At 46.8% G+C, this 23,024-nt stretch overlaps 1 long non-coding RNA gene across 1 annotated transcript; it reads left to right on the top strand.

Annotated features, from left to right (window-relative positions):
• Positions 1-358: 358 nt before the first annotated feature.
• Positions 359-21,902, top strand: LOC144376450 (uncharacterized). The gene is made up of 6 exons (XR_013436951.1): positions 359-514; positions 5,903-5,979; positions 8,443-8,512; positions 9,288-9,471; positions 10,511-10,602; positions 19,889-21,902. It is a non-coding gene; the product is annotated as an uncharacterized LOC144376450 (long non-coding RNA).
• Positions 21,903-23,024: the final 1,122 nt, after the last annotated feature.

The following is a 23,024-nucleotide window of genomic DNA, read 5'->3' as shown; positions in this document are numbered from 1 at the left end:
TTGCAAAAGTTGAGAGATTGTGCTTTTTCCACTTTTGCCCCTCTTCAATAGTTCTTCATGCATGGCCAGAAAAACCATTGCATTAAATGTTCTATTTTGTATCTCTCAAAGCTAAGTTTTCATAAATACTGAAGACTATCAACGGTAATTCATTATTATTGTCACACTGGTGGTGTTTGGATTTTCTTAGTTTTCTCAAAACATGAAAAGTTTGTTTGCCTCATGGTCTAAATAACTTCTCAAAGGTTGAGTGATATTTTGTTTGGATGCACTCTAATTTATTCCGCCCTATTGAGGGAGTGGTGATGCCATAAATGTACCATTAGCAGTGCCGAAACTTATCTCTTAAGGGGAGGAGCCTTTAACCATGAGGGTGGAGTCCCCACCCCAGGATATGGATGCGCCCATACAAAGGAGTCCCAGATTGATTCTCCCTTTTGTAAGGAGCCTTCAGGAAGGTGTTTAAGCAATTTGGAAGCAGTCTTCAATCTCCAACTTCTACCCCAGCAAAACGGTAAGAAATAAATGGTTGTTTGTAAGTCAGAGGTGCATTGGGGTTTTGTTTTAGAAGCCTGAATGAGCCAATGCACAAATATTTCCTTATAGTGATCTGCCGGTTTTTGTTTAAACTATTTTTGCTAATGGGGATTGAGCCTAGGACTACTGTATCACTGAGCTACATCTCCAGCCCATTTTTTTTTTTGAAAATATATTTTTAGTTGTCAATGATCCTTATTTTGTTTGTTTATATGAGGTGTTGAGAATTGAACTCCTTGTCTCACACATGGTAGGCAAGCGCTCTACCACTGAGCCACAACTCCAGCCCCCTCAGCCCATTTTTATTATTTATTTTACTTTTTATTCTGAATCAACAGGGTCTCACTACCTTGCTTGAGATTGTCCTAAAATTGGTATCCCGAAGTTTCGTGTTCCTGAGTACCTGGGATCATAGTCATGAGTCACTTTGCCTACTTTATTTGTCCTTATTTAAGCGAGTTTTTGGAATATATTTGTTGAATTGGCCCTAACTCTTCAAAATGAGTTTGTGGAAGTGAAATCACTGGGTCAGTACCCAAGGTCCAGAAACAGGGTTGTCAGTCCTTACATCTCTGCCGGTTCAGTAGGTAGACTTCCTTTGCATTTTGTTCAGCCCCTGAGTGGTAGAACATTCTGTCTTTATATTTTATATTCTTGGGGGGCCCCAGGGGTTGAACCCCAGGGAGATTAACCACTGAACCACTTTCCCAGCCAGTTTTTTATATTTTATTTAAAGACAGGATCTAGCTAAGTTGCTTAGGGCCTTGCTAAATGGCTGAAACTGGCTTTGAATTTGCACTCCTGTCTCAACCTCCTAAGCTCTGCTGAGAATACCAGAGTGTGTGCCACCTTGCCCAGCCTGTCCTTTCTTTGTTAATTGTTTTATGGTTCTCCCCCCTCCCCCATACTAGGAATTAGACCTAGATGTGTTCTACCATTGAGCTTTATCCTTGGCCTTTTTAAAACTTTTTCTTTAGAGGCAGGCTAGCTTGGAACTTTTCATCCTACTGCCTCACCTCGGGAGTAGAGTTATTTCATATTTGTTGTTGCTTTTTGTTTTCTTTTTATGGAAGGGGGTCCAGGCTAGCCTTAAAGTTCAGGGCTCAAGTTGTCCTCTTGTCTGAGCTTTCTGAGCAGCTGGGACTACAGGCTGGTACTTTCTGTGAGCAGGTTTAGGTGTTTGTATTTTGTTTTTCTTAAGATTTTCATCCAAATAAAGTTTGACTCCAGTTGGGTGAAGTTTTCATCATTTCAGGAACATTTTACAGTTTTACAACTGTAGAGCCTGCATGAGAGTTTATTCCTAGGTGTCATATATTTTTAACAATTGCTGTTTTCTATGCTGAGGGTATGGGGTGAATGTTAAACATGTGGGGTGGTCCTGGGTTTAATGTCTAGAGTTCAGGTGTAGCACTACGCCAACCACCCTCACAACCCTCCAACCCCTCATTTATGAGAGAGAGAGAGAGAATCTTTCAATGTTTATTTTTTAGTTTTCGGGGAACACAACATCTTTGTTTGTATGTGGTGCTGAGGATCTAACCCGGGCCGCAAAGGCGAGCGTGCTACCGCTTGAGCAGCATCCCCAGCCCCTCTCATTTATTTTCCCCATTGTGTTCTAACTGGTTATTCTTGTTTATAAATATATTTGTTTTCTAGCATTCTTGTGACCTAAACAATTTAATGAATGATAATATACGTTCTCTATTTTTGGTGGAACTGAGGATTAAATTCAGAGCTGAACTCACGGGCTTGCTTTTTTTTGGGGGGGGTGAGGATTTGGCGGTTGAACCCAGATATTTTTCTTTTCTTTTCTTTTTTTTTTTTTTTTTTTTTTTTTTTTAGTTGTAGTTGGATCCTCTGCTTTGTTTTTAAGTGGTTCCAAGGGTGGAACTCAGGGCCTCGCAAGTGCTAGGTAAGCGCTCTACCACTGAGCCACCACCCATCCCCCCTTTTTACTTTTTAAGACAGTGTCTCCCTAAATTGCTGAAGCTGGTCTCAAACTGGGATCCCTCCTTTCTCATTTTGCCAAGTTGTTGGGATTAAAGGAGTGTACCTCTGTAACCAGCTGGACATTCATTCCTTTGTGTGTGTGCCTCCCAAAATGCACACGCATGTGCGTACTCTCGTGTGTGTGTGTGTGTGTGTGTGTGTGTGTGTTGTGTGTGTTTAATATTGGGGATTCAACCCAGGGGAGGTTCACCATTAAGCTACAGCTATGCGGTTTTTTGTTTGTTTGTTTGGTTGATTGTTTTTTTTAGGAGGAATTGAATCCAGGCCGTTTAAGCACTGAGCCACATCCCCAGCCCTTTTACAATATTTTATTTAGAGACAGGGTCTCACTGAGTTGCTTAGTGACTTACTAAGTTGCTGAGGCTGGCTTTGAACTCACAATCCTCCTGCCTTACCCTCTGAGCCACTGGGATTACAGGTGTACACCACCTTGCCTGGATCAGGCATGACAATTTTCATTGCTTATTTTGGCAGAAGGTCTGAATTCCCAGGCTGCTTTCTAAATTTCATTCCTCCTGCCTTAGTGGCTTAGTTCCTTCTCAGTTGCTGAGAGGGGATTACACATGGTCATCACTGTGTCTGGCTCTCACGTTTTTTTTGTTTTTTGTTTTTTTTTTTTTTTAAAGAGAGAGAGAGAGAGAGAGAGAGAGAGAGAGAGAGAGAGAGAGAGAGAATTTTTAATATTTATTTTTCAGTTCTCGGAGGACACAACATCTTTGTTGGTATGTGGTGCTGAGGATCGAACCCGGGTCGCACGCATGCCAGGCGAGCGAGCTACCGCTTGAGCCACATCCCCAACCCTCTCACGTTTTTTTAATGAAGACTTTTCTCTTAAAGCGTTTATGATAATCAATGGTAATCTTCTGTATAGGAAGTTGTATTGGTGGTTGGTGCTGGTAGTAATGTTTCCACAGGAGTGTTTCTATTGTACATATATCTTTTGTTTGTTTGTTTGTTTGGGGGCCTATCCTGTTGTTTGTGAAATGCTTTAAAGTTCTTTTATTATTATTATTATTATTATTTTCTGGAACTAGAAATTGGACCCACTGAGCTTTATCCCTGGCCTTTTTTTATTTTTCGTTTAGAGGTAGGTTAGCCTGGAACTTTTCATTGTACTCCCTTACCTCTGGAGAGGTTATTTCATATTTGTTGTTGTTGTTTGTTTTCTTTTGCTGGAAGGTCTTCTTATGTTGTACAGGCTAGTCTTAAAAGTTTTGGGTTCAAGTTGTTCTCCTGTCTCAGCTTTCTGAGTAGCTGGGACTATAGGCTGGTACCTTCTGCGTCCAGGTTTAGACACTTGTATTTTGTTTTTCTTGAGATTTTCATTCAAAAAGAGGTTTGACTTCAGTAGGGTGAAGTTTTTTATCATTTGGGGAATGTTTTGCAGTATCATCACTGTAGAGCTTGCATGAGAGTTTATTCCTAGGTGTCATATATTTTTAATAATTGCTGTTCTCTGTGCTGAGGGTATAGGGTGAATATTGAACACGTGTGGAGGCCCTGGGTTTAATGTCTAGAGTTCACATACAGTGAGACGCCAACTCTCCCCCCCCAACTCCTCACCCCCTCCTCTATTCCTAATGAGTTTCTTCTCATTGTGTTCTAACTGGTTATTTTTGTTTATAAAGATATTTATTTTCTCGCATTCTTATGACTTAATTTAACGAATCATAATATTACATGCTCTATGTTTGGCGGAACTGGGGATTAAACTCAGAGTTGCTCTCATAGGCCACCTTATTTCTTTCTGGTTGGGATTTAGGGGTTGAACCCAGAGATTCTCTGCCACTGTGCTAAATGGCAAGCCCTTTTTACTTTTTATTTTAAGATGGTGTCTCCCTCAGTTGCCAAGACTGGCTTAAAACTTCGGTTCCTTTTTTCTTATTTTGCTGAGTTGCTGGGATTAAAGGAGTGTACCTCTTTAACCAGCTGGACATTCATTGTGTTGTGTTTGTGTGTGTGCACTTGATACTGCTGATTGAACCCAGAGGAGTTTTATCACTGATCCACATCCTCATCCAGTTTTTTATTTTTATTTAGAGACAGGGTCTGTCTGAGTTGCTTAAGGCTTCACTAAATTTCTGATGCTGATTTTGAATTTGTGCTCTTCCTGCCTCAGCCTCCCAAGCTCTGCTGGGATTACACATGTTGTCACTATGCCAGCCTGCCCCATACTTTGTGAATTGCTTTATTATGGTTGTTTTTTTTTTTTTCTGGAACTAGGGATTGGACCCAGGAGTGAACTACTACTCACTGAACTTTATCCCTGGCCCTTTTTATTTTTTATTTAGAAGCAGGCTAGCCTGCAACTTTTTATCCTTCTGCCTCACCTGCTGAGTAGAGTTATTTCATATTTGTTGTTGTTTGTTTTCATTCTTTCTTTTTCTGGAAGAGGGTCTTCCTATGTTGTCCAGGCTAGCTTTAAAGTTTGGGGCTCAAGTTGTCTTCCTGTCTCAGTTTTCTGAGCATCTCGGACTACAGGTTGGTACCTTCTGTGTCTAGGTTTAGGCTTTTGTCTTTTAATATTTTCTTTATAATTTTCATCCAAATAGAGGTTTGACTCTAGTTGGGTGAAGTTTTGCATCATTTAAAAAGGTATCAGGAAAGTATTGCAGTTTGGTTTTTTTTTTTTTTTAGTTGTAGTTTGACACAATATCTTTAGTTATTTTTATGTGGTGCTGAAGATCGAACCTGGGGCTTCCCACGTGCTAGGCGACCCATAATCCCAGCCCAAAAGTTTTGCATTTTTATAACTGTAGAGCTTGCATGAGAGTTTATTCCTAGGTGTCATATATTTTTAACAATTGCTGTTTTCTGTGCTGAGGGTAAAAGGTCAATGTTGAGCATGTGTGGAGGCCCTGGGTTTAATGTCTAGAGTTTACATGCCAAGCATCCCCCAACCCCTCACCCCCTCCCCTATTCCTAATGAGTGTTTCCCCATTGAGTTCTAAGTTGTTATTCTTGTTTATAAAGATATTTGTTTTGTAGTATTCTTATAACTTAAAGAATGTCTTTTAATGTTTTCTTTTAAATTATAGATGACACAGTACCTTTATTTTGTTTGTGTATTCTTTTATGTGATGCTGAGGATTGAACCCAGTGCCTCAAGCATGCTAGGAAAGCACACTACCACTGAGTTACAACCCCAGCCCACTTTAACAATTTAATGAACGATAATATATGTCTTCTATTTTTGGCAGGACTGGAGATTAAATTCAGAGCTTCACTCATGGGCCAATATTCTGTTTTTTGTTTTTTTGTTTTTTTCTCCCCTGGTAGTCATTTCGGGGTTGAATCCAGATATTCTCTGTCACTGAGCTACATTCAAGTTCTTTTTGCTTTCTATTTTAAGACAGTGTCTCCCTCAGTTGCTGAGACTGGCTTAAAACTTTGGTTCCTCCTTCCTCAGTTTGCAGAGTTGCTAAAAAGGTGTGTACCTCATTAACAAGTTGGACACTCATTCGTGTGTGTGTGTGTGTGTGTGTGTGTGTGTGTGTGTATGTGTGTGTTTGATACTGGGGATTAAATCCAGGGGAGTTTTACCACTGAGCTATAGCCTTTGAGTTTGTATTGTTTTGTACTGGGGATTGAACCCCTGGGCGCTTAAGTACTGAACCATATCCCCAGCCCTTTTTAAATATTTTTTTACAGACAGGGTCTCACTGATTTGCTTACTGACTCATTAAATTGGTGAAACTGGCTTTGAACTATCAATCCTCTCGCCCCAGCTTCAAAAGCCACTGAGACTATAGGTTTCCACTACCTCTCCTGGCTTGGCCAGGGCAGATTTTATTGCTTATTTTGGCACAAGGCCTAAATTGCCCAGGCTGTTGTTCACTAACTTTCTTTCTTCCCGCCTTATTCCCCAGTGACTGAGAGGGAATTACATATGGTTACCACTGGGCAAGGCTTTCATGTTTTTTAAATATTTTTTATTGTCATTGGACCTTTATTTTATTTTTTTATTTATACGTGATGCTGAGAATCCAACCCAGTGCCTCACACCTGCCAGGCAAGCTCACTACAACTGAGCCACAACCCCAGCCTTCTCATGTTTTTCAATTAAGGCTTTTCAAGTGTTTATGATAATCAGTGGTAACTTATCTATAATAAGATGTATTGGTGATCTTACTGGTAGTAATGTTTTCATAGGAGTATCACTATTGTATCTATATCTTTATTTCTTTGTTTTTGATACTGGGGATTGAACCCATAGGCACCTAACCACTGTATCACATCCCCAGCCAGTTTTTTTTTTTATATTTTATTTAGAGACAGGGCCTTGGTGAGTTACTTTCTATTTTAAGACAGTGTCTCGCTAAGTTGCTGAGGCTGGGTTTGAACTTGCATTCCTCCTGCCTTAGCTTTCCATGTTGCTGGGATTACAAGGCTCTGCTGGCTCTCTATTTTATTAATGATTTTATAGCCTGCTATAGAACTTTGGTCTTTGTCTCTGTTTTAAGGGTTTAGTAAGCAACTGAAGCTTTTATTTAAGCAAGGTATTAAAGCATTCAATAGAGACAGTGGCAGTAGGGTTTTTTTTGAGAGAGAGAGAGAATTTTTTAATATTTATTTTTTAGTTTTTTGTGAACACAACATCGTTATTTTATTTTTATGTGGTGCTGAGGATGGAACCCAGCAACCCACGCATGCCAGGTGAGTGTGCTTACCGCTTGAGCCACATCCCCAGCCCAGAGTTTATTGAAAAAGAATGAAAATAGTTGTGTAGGTTTACAATGCTCAGAGAAGAAAGAATAATGTGAAAATATCCTCATAGAATACACCATGTAGAGGAAGTACTTTAACCACATAATAGGGTTTCCAAAATTTTTAAAGCCCACTTGTTCAATTAATATGGAAACAGGCCTTGTGAAAAATAAAGTCTCATTGAAGCATAGAAACAGTTCTTGGAGAAAGTCAGATTGATCACCTTGATGGACAGTCACCATAACAGGTAAGGTCTCTTATTGCTAGTTGGTAGCAGGTGGTATTGGTGGCTAAGGCTTCTAAAATTTATTCACAGCTGATGAGGACTTGCCTTGTCACTGCTTGGCTCTAGGCTTTCAGAGAAGTGTCATGGGCTTTCCCATGAGAGAGTGTGGCTCTTCCTTAACCTAAACTCTCAAGCTGTCTGTCAAACTCTTAAGCTGGGATCTTTTCTGAAGCTCAGTAGTTTAGATCAGTATCTGACACGTGGGGAGTCTGATGGGATATAGGAGGTCTGGTAACACACCATGTTCTAGCAAGGAGGAAACATGCTCCAAAAACATCAAACTTTAGAAGTATTTAGAATCATTTCATAGTTACATAACACACAGCCCAGCATCAAAACCAAGCCACCCTCTTCCCTTGTTCCAGGATCAACCCATGAACAGGTGGACATAGGTGCCAAAATTCGAAGCCTTTGTACATTCTGGAGTCTGAAAAAGCTACCCATGAGCTATAAGGAAAAAGCAGGTAGAGAGAATGAGTTCTTAGATGAAGAACCCCACTAGCCTGGTGGACCATGCCTGTAATTCTAGTGACTTGAAAGGCTTAATCAACAGGGTTGCAAGTTGGAAGCCAGCCTCAGTAACTTACAAAATGCTGCTACAACTTACAAAATGGCCATGGAAGTTGCTCCATGATAGAGTGACCCTGAGTTCCATCCCCAGCATTGCCCTCACCACTCCCCTCCACCCAGAAAAAGCCTGTTTGCTCTTGCCAGCACGGCTGTGGGGTCCAGAAATAGACAGAGCATTCCCACTGGGTTCCCACTGGTCATAGCTACTCTTTTACAAGTTTCACCTCCTTCTCCACGCCTCTTTTTTTTTTTAAAGAGAGAGTGAGAGAGAGAGGGGGATAGAGAGAGAGAGAGAGAATGTTTTTAAATATTTATTTATTTTTTCTTAGTTCTCAGCGGACACAACATCTTTATTTGTATGTGGTGCTGAGGATCGAACCCGGGCCGCACGCACGCCAGGTGAGCGCGCTACCGCTTGAGCCACATCCCCAGCCCCTCTCCACGCCTCTTCAAAAATCTTTTCCAACAACTTTATCTTACCCCCAAACATTATGATATTGATTAAAATTACATTCATTGTGACATCTTGTTCTCAAAATTAATTTTTTTTGACCCATGCAAAGCATGTGTTCACTCCAGTCACCACATGTGCCCCTTATTGAAGTGTGGGTCTGTATGTTTTTATGTTGTTTGTTCTTGAGGACTTGAATTTTTTTTGTATGTTGTGAAAGGGACTTTTGTGTGTGTGTGTGTGTGTGTGTGTGTGTGTGTGTGTGTGTGTGTGTGATGCTGGGGATTGAACCCAGGGTGGTTTGCAGGCATGGCAAGCACTCTATCAACTGAGCAATATCCCCAGCTCTGAAAGGTACTTTTATACAAGGTTATTGCTGATTCAATGACTTTTCTAATGATTTTCATGAGAATGAGGAATCATAAATTTTCATTTCCTTCCTTTTTTTTCCTTTTGCTAAATTGGTGCAGGTATCATCAGGTAGTAGAAATGTTCTTCAGCACTCCTGTCTGGTCCCTGAGTGCTTTTGACTTTTAGCTCACGGCCATGAAGCTGGTTATAGAATTCAGTTGCACATGTGTTAAACTGTTATTCAGGTCAAGTGGGTGTTGACCTTATAAAATATGTTCCTGAGGCTGTGAGGTTAGATTCAGGTTCCTATTGTTTATATTTATGATCTTGTCTCTAGCTGGAAATGTGGTGTCATTTAATTTTTTTTTTTAGGTACCAAGGATTTGAACCCAGTGATGCTTAACTGCTTAACTACAGAATCACCTACCCAACATTTTTAATATTTTACTTAGAGATGGGGGTCTCATTAAATTGCTTAGGTCCTCTATAAGTTGCTGAGGGTAGCATTGAACTCATAATCCTCCTGCTTCAACATCCTGAGCTGCTGGAATTACAGGTAGGAGCCACCATACCCAGCCTGGGGCATTATTTTCAGGATTTTGTGTCACTATTAGGCTTTGTAAAACCTCTGCCATTGTTGTTGTTGCTGTTTGACAGATCCATGAAACTCTATCATGGCATTTTTCTCTGTCCTTGAACTTTATTTCATTTAGGAAATGACTACCTGTGAGTCAAATTTGGCCTGCCACATGTTTTTCTAAGTAAGGTTTTATTGGATCAGTCATGACTGCTTTTTTGGCACAGGAGCACAGTTGAATAGTGGTGCAGACTGGATGATTCACGAGGCAGAATTATTTACTGGTTGGCTCTCCAAGGAGGCATTTTCTAGTCTGTGCATTCCTGTATCCTTCACCTTCTTTAGACAAGGCTTGTGGCCTGTGTTAGTCAGGGTTTTTGTCACTAACAACAAAGTACATGACAAGAACAATGTAAAGGACTAAAATTTTATTTTGGCTCATAGTTTTAGAGGTTCAATCCATGGTAGACTTTCTGCATTGCTCTGGGCCCAAAAATGAGGCAGAATGTCATGGTGGAAGGGCATGATGGAGGAGTGCTACCCCATTGATTTTGGCCAGGAGACAGGGAAAGGGGAAGAGACCACAGGGAAAGGTATCCAGTGACCCACTTCCTTCAATCATACCCCACCTGCTTATGATTCCCCCCCACTGGGATTACTCTAATCAAAATAAGGTGAACCCATTTAGGTCACAGCTCTAAGTCTAATCATTTCATCTTGAATAATTCTGCATTCACAACTTTTCAGGACACTTCATATCCAAATCATAACATGATTCTTTTCAGCCTAGGCTGCAGGGCCCTTACTTTAGTAGTTTCCTTACCAAGCAAAATGCTGCCCTTACCTGGGTATATTCTCTGGTAGGGGAGAGATGGGCAATAGGAAATAAATTAGTAGATAGTGCAGTAAATTGCAAACTGGTTGAGCAGAGGGTCGTGAGGAAGCAGTGGGATAGTACAGTGGACACTGAGGTTCTTCCCAGGCCTGACATCCATGAGCTCTTCCATTTGTTCTTCAGCTTTGACACTTCGAGTGAAATTGGACTGTTTTCACACCTCCTTCCTTCACCTCCCCAGCTACAGCCAGTGCCCTTCTTGGTCTCTACAAACTGTGAGTACTCAGGGGAAGAACCCACTGGACAAAGTCCTAGGGTGAGTGCAGATGAAAATGCACACAGGGTATGTGGTTGGGGGTGAGGAGCTTCTGGAAGAGGGAATTGGAAGGGAAGTGGTATTAGGTGGCCTGGCCCACACAGATGCAACAAGGTAGACCCTCTTTCTTGTGTCAGATCCCTTGATGGGTTTCTTGGCTGTCTTGCTTTGGAGTTTGAACTTGACCTGTGGGCATTGACCACATGATATTGACATGAGAGTTATAAAAATTTTGGTCAATTGTGTTTTCAAAATCATAGAAATAATGGACCCACATCAGAATTGTAATGGAAATTCAGTAGAAGTTATTTGTAATGTCTGGCACATGGTTAAGTACCAACAACATTTGCCAAATGAAGTAAAATAGTTGTATTCCATATAGTTATAGTGCTTAGGAACTTTGGTTTTTATGCTTAACTGTTAGTAATAATTGAGTTTTCTCTTCTATAAGATGGAAGGGAACAATTAACTTTAATTTCCAATTACTATTAACTCAAATGGTTGAATACAGGTTTTCTAAGAAAAATGAATATAAGATGTACTTAAGGAATGCATTTGTTATTGGTTCATGTTAATGAATTTTGCCACTTGATGGACATTTCCTTACTGGGAGGCTCATTTATATTTTCAGTATAAAGATTTCACAGAAAAATAAGCCAAGTGCCTTTATCTTAAAATTAATAATAATTTCAGTTATGTATTTAAAGAATTAAAATACTTTTGTATTGGTACTTGTCATCAAGTTCCTATAGGTTAAAGCCTCCAGGATATTAATTGTGAGGATCAGAGACTCAGGCAAATAGTATATTTCTGGTGGTGTAACTAATAATTTTATTAAGTCAATATTTGTGGTTATGTGATTGAGGTTTTTATATATTTGCTAAATTTTTTTTTAGAATAAGTTCAGGACTGGGGTTGGGGCTCAGTGGCAGAGCACTTGCCTATCATGTGTGAGGCACTGGGTTAGATTCTCAGCACCACTTATCAATAAATACAATAAAGGTCCATTGACAATGAAAACTAAAATAAAAAAAATAACCTCACATGAAAAAAAATATAAAGATGCTATGTTAGCTTTTCATGGCTGTGATCCAAATACCTGAACAAGAGCAACTTGGAGAAAAGAGTTTATTTTGGTTCATGGTTTCAGAGGACTCAGTCCATGTCAGTTAGCACCATTGATCTAGGACCCAAATGAGGCAGAATATCATGGCAGAAGAATATGCTCAGGGAAAGCTGCTCAGCTCTTGGCAGCAGGGAAGCAGGATAGAGGAGGAAGGGGACAAAGACAAATAATTGTTCTCAAAGGCAAACCCATAATGAACTACTTCCTCCATTCAGGCCCCATATGCCGATACTCTTGACCAACTCCCTGTGGTCTGTTCAAATTATTAAGCCAGGTATTAGATTAACCCACTGGTAAAGTCAGAAACTTCATGAACTTTCATCTCTGAACATAGTGGCATTGCCTTAATCATGGGCTGCCCAGATTTTTTTAAAAAAGTAACAGATTCTATTATTGGTTCTCTTTTAGGATAATTTAGTAGTTATAACTGAGTTTCATGATGTAATTTGTTTTATGACTTTGTATTGTCTAAATGTCTAGAGTATCAAGAGAGTCTCATAAAGAGCAGGACATGAGGGAGGTTCTTAGGGGAAGGGTTATTGATCCTATGAAGTTAACACAGTATTGACATGTTCACCATAGAGCAGTACATATCTGAGATGAGAAAGAGCAAGTTCACTTGAATTTGTTCTGGTTTGGTGGCCTCATGTTGTTGGTGGAATTAGCAGACTGAGGCTCTAGGTTTTGTTTTGTTCTTGCCATTCTGGTGATTAAAACTATGGCCTGGTGCATGCTAGGCAAGGAATCACTGATTGAGATTCCTAGCTTTAGGCGGCAGGCTATAAAATTTTAGGCAGCTTTTCTTTTTGGAACAAAATAGAAAATTTTAATTTTAAATCATCTAAGTAACATTAATTTAAATAAAGGATTTTCCTGGAACAAAATGATGCTTGCTCACAGGCATACATTTATGGTATTGCTCTATGATGGAATGTTTTCTGACAAATGCATCCTGAGATAATTTTGTCCATATGCAAACATCAGAGTATGGACCTAATAAATAAGATGGCTACATCACTAGGTGATCTAGTCTGATGGGATCAACAACTTACAAACTGGTCTTCATTGACTGAAATGTTATGTCATATGTGACTGTAACTGGGACCACAGAGATAAAACTTTTGTCAACAGCTCAGCATTTTTTGTGGGTTTGTATCATTCTCACATGAATAAACTGAGGTTTGAGGAGAAAGATTGGCTTCTGGAAATCTCCCATATCAGACTTTCAGGAAAAGAAAGTTTGACCGATTCTTAGCCAGTAAGCTCTCTTGGTACTTGATGTGTGAAAATCATGTGACTGAAATGAAGGGGAAGAAGCCCTTTCCAGAAGGAGGAACTATATTGGTGGCCAAGCCGAGATGTTCCTGCTTCAGATGGTAAGTCTCCTTCCTTCATATAGTGGTGGGGTGGGGTGGGATGTGGATAGAGGATTGACTAGGACTTTGGTTTTCCTGGGACTGGATTGTCATGGGACTGCTAGGTTTCTGTCACACTTGGGGCTGAACATTGAGACACAGCAGCAGAGCTGGAAATATCACAGGCAATCCAGACTTTCAGCTCTACCATTCAAGTGTGAGAAATAGGGTTATGAGGAAAGGCCACAAGTGCACAGTAGGTATGAGTGCAGGAAATAAGAACCAGCTGGATAGTGCAAGTGTGGGCATTGAAAAGGGAGATGTGGCTGGAAGTGCAAGAGTTGTGGCCATTTAGGAAGAAGCTGCAGATAGATACTCCATAAGCCCCACCCCCTGTACCCCAGCCTCCCTTCCTTTTGTGTGTTACAGGCTCCTTACATTGTTGCCTAGATTTTTTGCTTTGGACCCTTGCTACATTCCTCTGCCACATTCCCTGCACCAGTCCTGTGCCCTTATTCCATTGCCACGTTTACTTCCTGGTCTTAACAATTTGGCCTCACAAAATTACCAGGCCATTGTGTACAACTTTCATGGCCACAGATTCCCATCCTTACTCTAAAAGACAAGACCCTTTCCTTAGGTCCATTTCCCCAATGCTTGCATGGGCTAGTTATTCTATATACTTGTCCAAGGTACAGTCCTGACCCTTGTAAGGGACTCTTATCTCTGTTGCCCAGTCAAGTGAATGTGACTGACAAAACAAGCCCCAATGTCCTGGGCTAGTGCCTGGGCCTGCGCTGACCTTGGCCTGCGGGATCCCCTCCCCTCCCTCCCCTGCCCTCTTGCCTTGTATGCTGCCCCTAAGCCCAGCCAGCCCGCCCTATCCTCTCCCTGGAGCTTTAAGCTCCTGGGCTGGGTCCCCAGCGCATGTTCCATGTGGTCCTGTCGCGTGCCATGGCGTGCCATGGCGTCCAGTGGCGTCGCTCCAGGTCGCCACTTCAGACAGGGGCCCCTTGCTTGGGCCCCCTACCGCGCGCTCCCCGCCCCTTCCTCCCCTTCCCTCTTTCCCCTTGAGCTCTCTCCCTGCTGCTTGTCCTACATCACATGGCTCCCTAGCCTGGGCTCCTCCAGTGGGTCCCGGGACCCCTGCCACCCATCCACCCAGCTTCATGCTGGCCGCTGGCAGCCTTTCCACACGCAGGGCCCTCCTTTGGCCCTGCTTGGGTCCAGGTCCCTCTCTTGAGGATCTACTCCCCTGGATTGCAGAGGAGTGCCATCAGCTGGCCTCTGCACCCTGAAGGCTCCCTAGGGGAAACACAGCCCCGCCCCTCGCCTGGGCCCCCTTGGCTGCAGGAACCCTGAAACCTGGCAGTGGACCTGGGCGCTGAGCTGACCTTGGCCTGCGTGATCCCCTCCCCTCCCTCCCCTGCCCTCTCGCCTTGCATGCTGCCCCTAAGCCCAGCCAGCCCTCCCTATCCTCTCCCTGGAGCTTTAAGCTCCTGGGCTGGGCCCCCCAGCGCGTGTTCCATGTCATTCCTGTCGCGTGGTGTGGCGTGCCCTGGCGTCGGGTGGCATCGCTCCAGGTCGTCGCGTTGGACAGGGGCCCCTTGCTTGGGCCCCCTACCGCGCGCGCTCCCCGTGGTCCCCCTTGCGCCGCCCCCCCACCGCACCCCACTCTCTCCTCCTCCTCTGGCCGCCCCTTCCTCCCCTTCCCTCTTTCCCCTTGAGCTCTCTCCCTGCTGCTTGTCCTAGGTCGCCTGGCTCCCTAGCCTGGGCTCCTCCAGTGGGTCCCGGGACCCCTGCCACTCAGGCACCCAGCTTCATGCTGGCCGCTGGCAGCCTTTCCACATGCAGGGCCCTCCTTTGGCCATTCTGGGGTCCAGGTCCCTGTCTTGAGGATCTACTCCCCTGGATTGCAGAGGAGTGCCTTCAGCTGGCCTCTGCGCCCTGAAGGCTCTCTAGGGAAACACAGCCCCGCCCCTCGCCTGGGCCCCCTTTGCTGCAGGAACCCTGACACCTGGCAGTGGACCTGGGCGCTGAGCTGACCTTGGCCTGCGTGATCCCCTCCCCTCCCTCCCCTGCCCTCTCGCCTTCCATGCTGCCCCTAAGCCCAGCCAGCCCTCCCTATCCTCTCCCTGGAGCTTTAAGCTCTTGGGCTGGGCCCCCTAGCGCGTGTTCATGGTCCTGTCGCGTGGCGTGCTGTGGCGTCAGGTGGCGTCCCTCCAGGTCTTCGGGTCAGACAGGGGCCTTTTGCTTGGGCTCCCTACCTCAAGCGCTTCCCGAGGTCCCCCTGGCGCCCACCCCCCCCACCCCACCCCACTCTCTCCTCCTCCTCTGGCTGCCCCTTCCTCCCATTCCCTCTTTCCCCTTGAGCTGTCTCCCTGCTGCTTGTCCTAGGTCGCGTGGCTCCCTAGCCTGGGCTCCTCCAGTGGGTCCCGGGACCCCTCAAACCCAGCCACCCAGCTTCATGCTGGCTGCTGGCAGCCTTTCCACACGCAGGGTGCTCCTTTGGCCCTGCTTGGGTCCAGGTCCCTCTCTTGAGGATCTACTCCCCTGGATTGCAGAGGAGTGCCTTCAGCTGGCCTCCGTGCCCTGAAGGCTCCCTAGGGAAACACAGCCCCGCCCCTCTCCTGAGCTCCTTGGCTGCAGGAACCCTGACACCTGGCAGTTTACCTGGGCGCTGCACTGACCTTGGCCTGCGCGATCCCCTCCCCTCGCTCCCCTGCCCTCTCGCCTTGCATGCTGCCCCTAAGCCCAGCCAGCCCTCCCTATCCTCTCCCTGGAGCTTTAAGCTCCTGGGCTGGGCCCCCCAGCACGTGTTCCTGGTCGTGTCGCGTGGCGTGCCATGGCGTCGGGTGGCGTCGCTCCAGGTCGTCGGGTCGGACGGGGGCCCCTTGCTTGGGCCCCCTACCGCGCGCGCTTCCCGCGGTCCCCCTTGCACAGCCCCCCCACCCCACCCCACTCTCTCCTCCTCCTCCTCCTCTGGCAGCCCCTTCCTCCCCTTCCCTCTTTCCCCTTGAGCTCTCTCCCTGCTGCTTGTCCTAGGTCGCATGGCTCCCTAGCCTGGGCTCCTTCAGTGGGTCCCGGGACCCCTCAAACCCAGCCACCCAGCTTCATGCTGGCTGCTGGCAGCCTTTCCACACGCAGGGCCCTCCTTTGGCCTTGCTTGGGTCCAGGTCCTTCTCTTGATTATCTACTCCACTGGATTGCAGAGGAGTGCCTTCAGCTGGCCTCTGTGCCCTGAAGGCTCCCTAGGGGAAACACAGCCCCGCCCCTCCCTGGGCCCCCTTGGCTGCAGGAACCCTGACACCTGGCAGTGGACCTGAGTGCTGAGCTGACCTTGGCCTGCGTGATCCCCACCCCTCCCTCCCCTGCCCTCTCGCCTTGCATGCTGCCCCTAAGCCCAGCCAGCCCTCCCTATCCTCTCCCTGGAGCTTTAAGCTCCTGGGCTGGGCCCCCCAGCACGTGTTCCTGGTCCTGTCGCATGGCGTGCCTTGGCGTCGGGTGGCGTCCCTCCAGGTCGTCGCGTTGGACTGGGGCCCCTTGCTTGGGCCCCCTACCGCGCGCGCTCCCCGCGGTCCCCCTTGCGCCACCCCCCCACCGCACCCCACTCTCTCCTCCTCCTCCTCCTCTGGCCGCCCCTTCCTCCCCTTCCCTCTTTCCCCTTGAGCTCTCTCCCTGCTGCTTGTCCTAGGTCCCATGGCTCCCTAGCCTGGGCTCCTCCAGTGGGTCCCGGGACCCCTCAAACCCAGCCACCCAGCTTCATGCTGGCCGCTGGCAGCCTTTCCACATGCAGGGCCCTCCTTTGGCCTTGCTTGGGTCCAGGTCCCTCTCTTGAGGATCTACTCCCCTGGATTGCAGAGGAGTGCCTTCAGCTGGCCTCTGTGCCCTGAAGGCTCCCTAGGGGAAACACAGCCCCGCCCCTCGCCTGGGCCCCCTTTGCTGCAGGAACCCTGACACCTGGCAGTGGACCTGGGCGCTGAGCTGACCTTGGCCTGCGTGATCCCCTCCCCTCCCTCCCCTGCCCTCTCGCCTTGCATGCTGCCCCTAAGCCCAGCCAGCCCTCCCTATCCTCTCCCTGGAGCTTTAAGCTCCTGGGCTGGGCCCCCCAGCGCGTGTTCGTGGTCGTGTCCCATGGCGTTCCATGGCGTCAGGTGGCGTCGCTCCAGGTCTTCGGGTTGGACAGGGGCCCCTTGCTTGGGCTCCCTACCGCGAGCGCTTTCCGTGGTCCCCTTTGCGCCGCCCCCCCACCCCACCCCACTCTCTCCTCCTGCTCTGGCTGCCCCTTCCTCTCATTCCCTCTTTCCCCTTGAGCTCTCTCCCTGCTGCTTGTCCTAGGTCGCGTGGCTCCCTAGCCTGGGCTCCTCCAGTGGGTCCTGGGACCCCTCAAACCCAGCCACCCAGCTTCATGCTGGCCGCTGGCAGCCTTTCCACACGCAGGGCGCTCCTTTGGCCCTGCTTGGGTCCAGGTCCCTCTCTTGAGGATCTACTCCCCTGGATTGCAGGAGTGCCTTCAGCTGGCCTCTGTGCCCTGAAGGCTCCCTAGGGAAACACAGCCCCGCCCCTCTCCTGAGCTCCTTGGCTGCAGGAACCCTGACACCTGGCAGTTTACCTGGGCGCTGCGCTGACCTTGGCCTGCGAGATGCCCTCCCCTCCCTCCCCTGCCCTCTAGCCTTGCATGCTGCCCCTAAGCCCAGCCAGCCCTCCCTATCCTCTCCCTGGAGCTTTAAGCTCCTGGGCTGGGCCCCTCAGCGCGTGTTCGTGGTCATGTTGCGTGGTGTGCCATGGCGTCAGGTGTTGTTGCTCCAGGTCGTCGGGTTGGACTGGGCCCCTTGCTTGGGCCCCCTACCGCGCGCGCTTCCTGTGGTCCCCCTTGTGCCACCCCCCCACCCCACCCCACCTTACTCTCTCCTCCTTCTCTGGCAGCCCCTTCTTCCCCTTCCCTCTTTCCCCTTGAGCTCTCTCCCTGCTGCTTGTCCTAGGTCGCGTGGCTCCCTAGCCTGGGCTCCTCCAGTGGGTCCCCGGACCCCTCAAACCCAGCCACCCAGCTTCATGCTGGCCGCTGGCAGCCTTTCCACACGCAGGGCCCTCCTTTGGCCCTGCTTGGGTCCAGGTCCCTCTCTTGAGGATCTACTCCCCTGGATTGCAGAGCATTGCCTTCAGCTGGCCTCTGTGCCTTGAAGGCTCCCTAGGGGAAACACAGCCCCGCCCCTCACCTGGGCCCCCTTGGCTGCAGGAACCCTGACACCTGGCAGTGGACCTGGGCGCTGAGCTGACCTTGACCTGCGTGATCCCCTCCCCTCCCTCCCCTGCCCTCTCACCTTGCATGCTTCCCCTAAGCCCAGCCAGCCCTCCCTATCCTCTCTCTGGAGCTTTAAGCTCCTGGGCTGGGTCCCCCAGAGTGTGTTCCTCATTGTGTCTCCTGGCGTGCTGTGGCATCGGGTGGTGTCACTCCAGGTCGTCGGGTCTGAAGGGGGTCCCTTGCTTGGGCCCCCTACTGCGCGCGCTCCCCGTGGTCCCTCTCTCACTGCCCCCAGACCGCACCCCACTCTCTCCTCCTCCTCCTCCTCTGGCTGCCCCTTCCTCCCCTTCCCTCTTTCCCCTTGAGCTCTCTCCCTGCTGCTTGTCCTAGGTAGTGTAGCTCCCTAGCCTGGGCTCCTCCAATGGGTCCCGGGACCCCTCCCACTGAGCCACCCAGGTTAATGCTGGCGCTGGCCCCTTTTCCCCACACAAGACCCTCCTTTGTATCTGCTTGGGTCCCAGTCTGGTCTCTTTCTTGAGCGTCTACTTCTCTGGATTGCAGTGGCGTGCAATTGGCTGGCCTCTGTGCCCTGAAGACTCCCTATTTGATACAGTGCCCTGCCCCTCATCTCAGCCCCCATGGCTGCCTGAAGCCTGATACCTTGCAGTGGACATGAGCTTTTAAGGGATCTTGGCCTTTTGCAATTCCCTTTCTTCCCTCCCCTGTTCTCTTTCCTTGTGTTGCCCCTTACCCAAGCCAGCCCTCCTTAACCCCAGAACTTTAAGCTCCAGGCCTGGGGCCTGCTCCTAGGTTTGGCCCCTTAGCATTCTGGTTGTGTTGTCTTTTGGCGTTGGGTGTGGTAGCTTTGTGTTGTGTTGGACATGGTGCCCCCTTGCTTTGGCCCCCTACTGGGCTCATCTTGGTGCCCCTTCTGGGCACCACCTGTTGTAGGCTCTTTCCTTTCCTCACACCACCCCTTCCTTCCCTTACCAATTAGTGTTGGCTTAGACAATGGACTAGCTTTTGTGCAGAGGTGATATGATTACTGGCCAAGAGTTTAAAGATTAGATGGAAGTTACATACTGCCTATAGCCTTCAGAATTCTGGTATAGTTTAAAGGATGTGCAGGACTTTATGTCTTAATTGGATAAGCTGTTTCAGAAACTTACTTATATGTGATGAACTTCTCCCTATTACATTCTTGGGGATTAAACCCACTCCCTCTAGAAGGACTGCATTCTCTCCTTATAGTCTAACATACTTGAGGCCCACCTCTTATTAGGGGATCTTTGGGAGACTTAAGAGAGATAGGAGAATTAACCCTTAGACAACAGCTTCAGGCCTTAGGGAAAACTTTACAGGTTCTCAACCATTGGGTTAGAGAAAGATTGCCACTAAGTTGACCCAGGCACACATTTCTTTAAGTACGAAGATTGAGTCTGGGTCAAACAATGAAATATTCAAACACCTAAACCTTTTTGTAAGGGCCCTTTCACTATTATTTTCTCTACCCCAACTACAGCAAAGTTTGCAGAAATAGGTCCCTGGATGTACTACATCAGACTGAAGCCTGCAGCTGCGGACTGGGAGTGCGCTCTACATGCTGCTATGTCCTTGAAGCAGATCATCCCGAAGAAAAAGGAGCACCATAGAAGCTTGAGGATCAGAAGGACAACAGCCCTGCTCCAGTCACTCCAGAAGCTGACTGGTCTATGCATGGCCGAAGCTTGAGGAGACTACAGCCTTGTTTCAGCTGTACTGGAGAGACTTGCAGATCAATCCTCTGTGAAAGATAAACTTCCCACAGGACTAATGAACTATTTCAACCTCTAAGATACTTCTTATAATGTATCGCAACCCCTTGCTTTTAGATATATACCTAATTCTTTGTTTGGTTTTTGCTACTGGTGGGATAACAAATAAAAAATTTCATTTATCCTTTTTTTTCTTGCTTAGATAAATTTTCTAGGATTTGTTTGGTGTTACTAGTTTGGCTTTGTTAATTAATGCTGCTTAACCTATCCTAACTAAAATTTTAGTCTATTATTTAGTTTGGTTTCCTTTGATAACCTTAAGGAATTCTGTCCTACTCCTATTTCAACCATGGAGATCATGTGAACCATATGTCAGGACAATGCACTATAACTAAGAGGTGGTAAAACATATATTTAGGTCCTGTCCTGCCAGAGGAATGCTATAGATGGATGACTGTTTGGAAAGACAAAAGAGGTTCACTGGAACGAAACTTGATTCAGGAGGTCACCAATCTTAGGGTGAAGATAACTGGCCAACCCAGAGGATTATTGTCACTTCTTGTTCCACTACCTGGGCACAAAATGGCGGTTGGAGTTATACAACCCCTATTTACATGTTAAGCAGAATTATTCACTAACAATCTGTACTAGAAATTATTATTAATCTGACTGCCAGAGCCTTTGACCTCCTAGCCACACAATAAACCAGATGCCAGTGGCTAACTATCCAAACCACCTGGCATTAGATTACCTAATGGCTGAGGAAAGATAAATATGTGGAGAGTTCAACAGCTCAGTTTTTTGCATCCAAATGGATGACAATAGACAAACAGTTAAGAATATAGCCAACAAGACATGAGAAGTAGTACATGTACTAGTTCATACCTAGAAGGGCATTAAAGTTTGGATCCCAAACATGCTTTTGAGAGATGGTTGTCAACCCTTGGTAGATTTAAAAGCTTAACTGGTATAGTGGGTATTCTGTTGTTAACCTGTTTATTGCTCTTATATTTAGCTACACTGTGCATAAAAACTACTGAGTCCACTACAGAAGCTGCTATTGAAAGGATGACAACAACTAAGGTTTTGACACTGTATAAGGCTTTAAGCTAAGGTAATGGTAATGATGCTCTTAAATTTAAAGGATTAAATTATGGGGAGCATCATTAAAGGGGGAATTGATGTGGCACCCACTATCTCCACAGAAAAGTGTTAACTGGGCTTCTCCAGAAATCTTTACAAAGTCTGATTTTAGTAGTGTCAGCAAAAGAGTCATTGCAAAAGAGTTAAATGTAGATAAACTTCCTATTTTCATATTGCTCTGTTTTAGTTGGCCACTGGCCAGAAAGATACCATCACTCCAGGTGCTGGGCTCCCCCTTAATAGTTTTTCACAAACATATTCAGCATAGTAGTTTGCAGAAATGTGCAAACAAGATCTGGCCTTGAGCTGTGGATTCACAGAGATGTCTAAATTCTTAAGATAAGTTACTAACTGGGCTCCATGCTAACAACTGGCAGGGGGAGGAATGAAAGTGGAGAAGAAGCTCTCCCCTTCTCAGGTATTGTCCTTGAAGGGTTAACTTTCCCAAAACAGGGAAAGAGAAAGCTGTTTTTTACGGAATTTTTGCAGACTGTGAACTTCTGAGCCCCTCCCCTTACATGCTGTATATAAAACTCTGAAACTCCCTGAACTTGGGGTTCAGGAGATTAATTGATTACAGCAAAAGCTGTGCCCTCTGAACCTGGCTGCAGCCAAATAAAACTGTTTCTTGCTATCTTCTATGCCTTGCCTCGTTTATCCCTACAAAAGTACTGTGATATCCTGGTATTGCCTGGACCCTCCCCTCCCCCTGCTTCTCCCTAGCCAGGGCTTGCTGCAGTATAGCTGGGCAAAATAACCGGGAGGTTACAAGTAACTTGAAAGTTGAAGCAGGAACTGGTTTATTGCAAAAGAACGCTGTGGGAACTGAGCAGGAACTCAAGGTACTTGGCACCCAAGGTACCAGGAGATGCTTTATTTCGGGAAAGCTGAGGTATATATACCTAACTGATTACACACAGCTTGACTCAATTAGCATCATCTAGATACAGCAATCAGCCAATAAGGAATCCCCACTATCTAAATGGTTCAGCTGCGTTGCCTCACAAACCACTCCTCCTGGCAAACTGCCAGGCACCATCTTGAGTTGATTTGCGGTCCCCAATAAGGGGTTCTCAAATGAGTTCTGGCTCCCCACCAACTACCACCCCCCTAATTCTGACCTGAAGGTATCCTCTCATAGTGCCCTCCTTTGGTCCCGGCCTCTCTTTGAGGTTCTACTCACCTGGGGCAGAGGAGTGAAATTGGCTGGCCTCTGCACCCTGAAGGCTCCCTAGGGAAAACAGCCCTGCCCCTCTCATGGGCCTCCTTCGCCACCCAAGCCCTGAGATCTGGCAGTGGACATTGGCCTTGTGCTGACTTTGGCCTGAATGACCCCCTCCCTTCCTTCCTCTGCCCTCTAGCCTTGCATGCTGCCCCTACCCCCAACCCAGCCCTCCTAACTCTGACTCTTCATGCTCCAATCTCTGGGCCTGGCCACTCACCTGAGCCCCTGAACGCATTCCTGGTGTTGCCTGGCTTCGCATGGTGTCTGTTGGAGTCGGGTCTGCCCAGGGAGCCCTTTGCTTGAGCCCCCTAGATCACTCCCCTCCTCGCCATTTTGCTGACATCTGTCTGCTCATTGTAGCAGGGTTCCAGATGCAGTACCAACTCCCCTTTCTCTCCTTCCCCTAGCACTTTTCCCTGGAGCTCAGGCCTCCTGCTCTTTGGGTTCCTAATCCTCATTTTGTCGAGTGGGTCCCTTGCCTGGACTAGTACTTCAATCCTGGTTCTTGTCCCTCTCTGCACCCTTCAAACTCCCGA

The sequence above is a fragment of the Ictidomys tridecemlineatus genome, chromosome 3 (genome assembly GCF_052094955.1).
Source record: "Ictidomys tridecemlineatus isolate mIctTri1 chromosome 3, mIctTri1.hap1, whole genome shotgun sequence".
Taxonomy (NCBI): Eukaryota; Metazoa; Chordata; class Mammalia; order Rodentia; family Sciuridae; genus Ictidomys; species Ictidomys tridecemlineatus.
The sequence above is the reverse complement of the archived record's forward strand: the minus strand, read 5'-3'. Positions and strand labels throughout refer to the sequence as shown.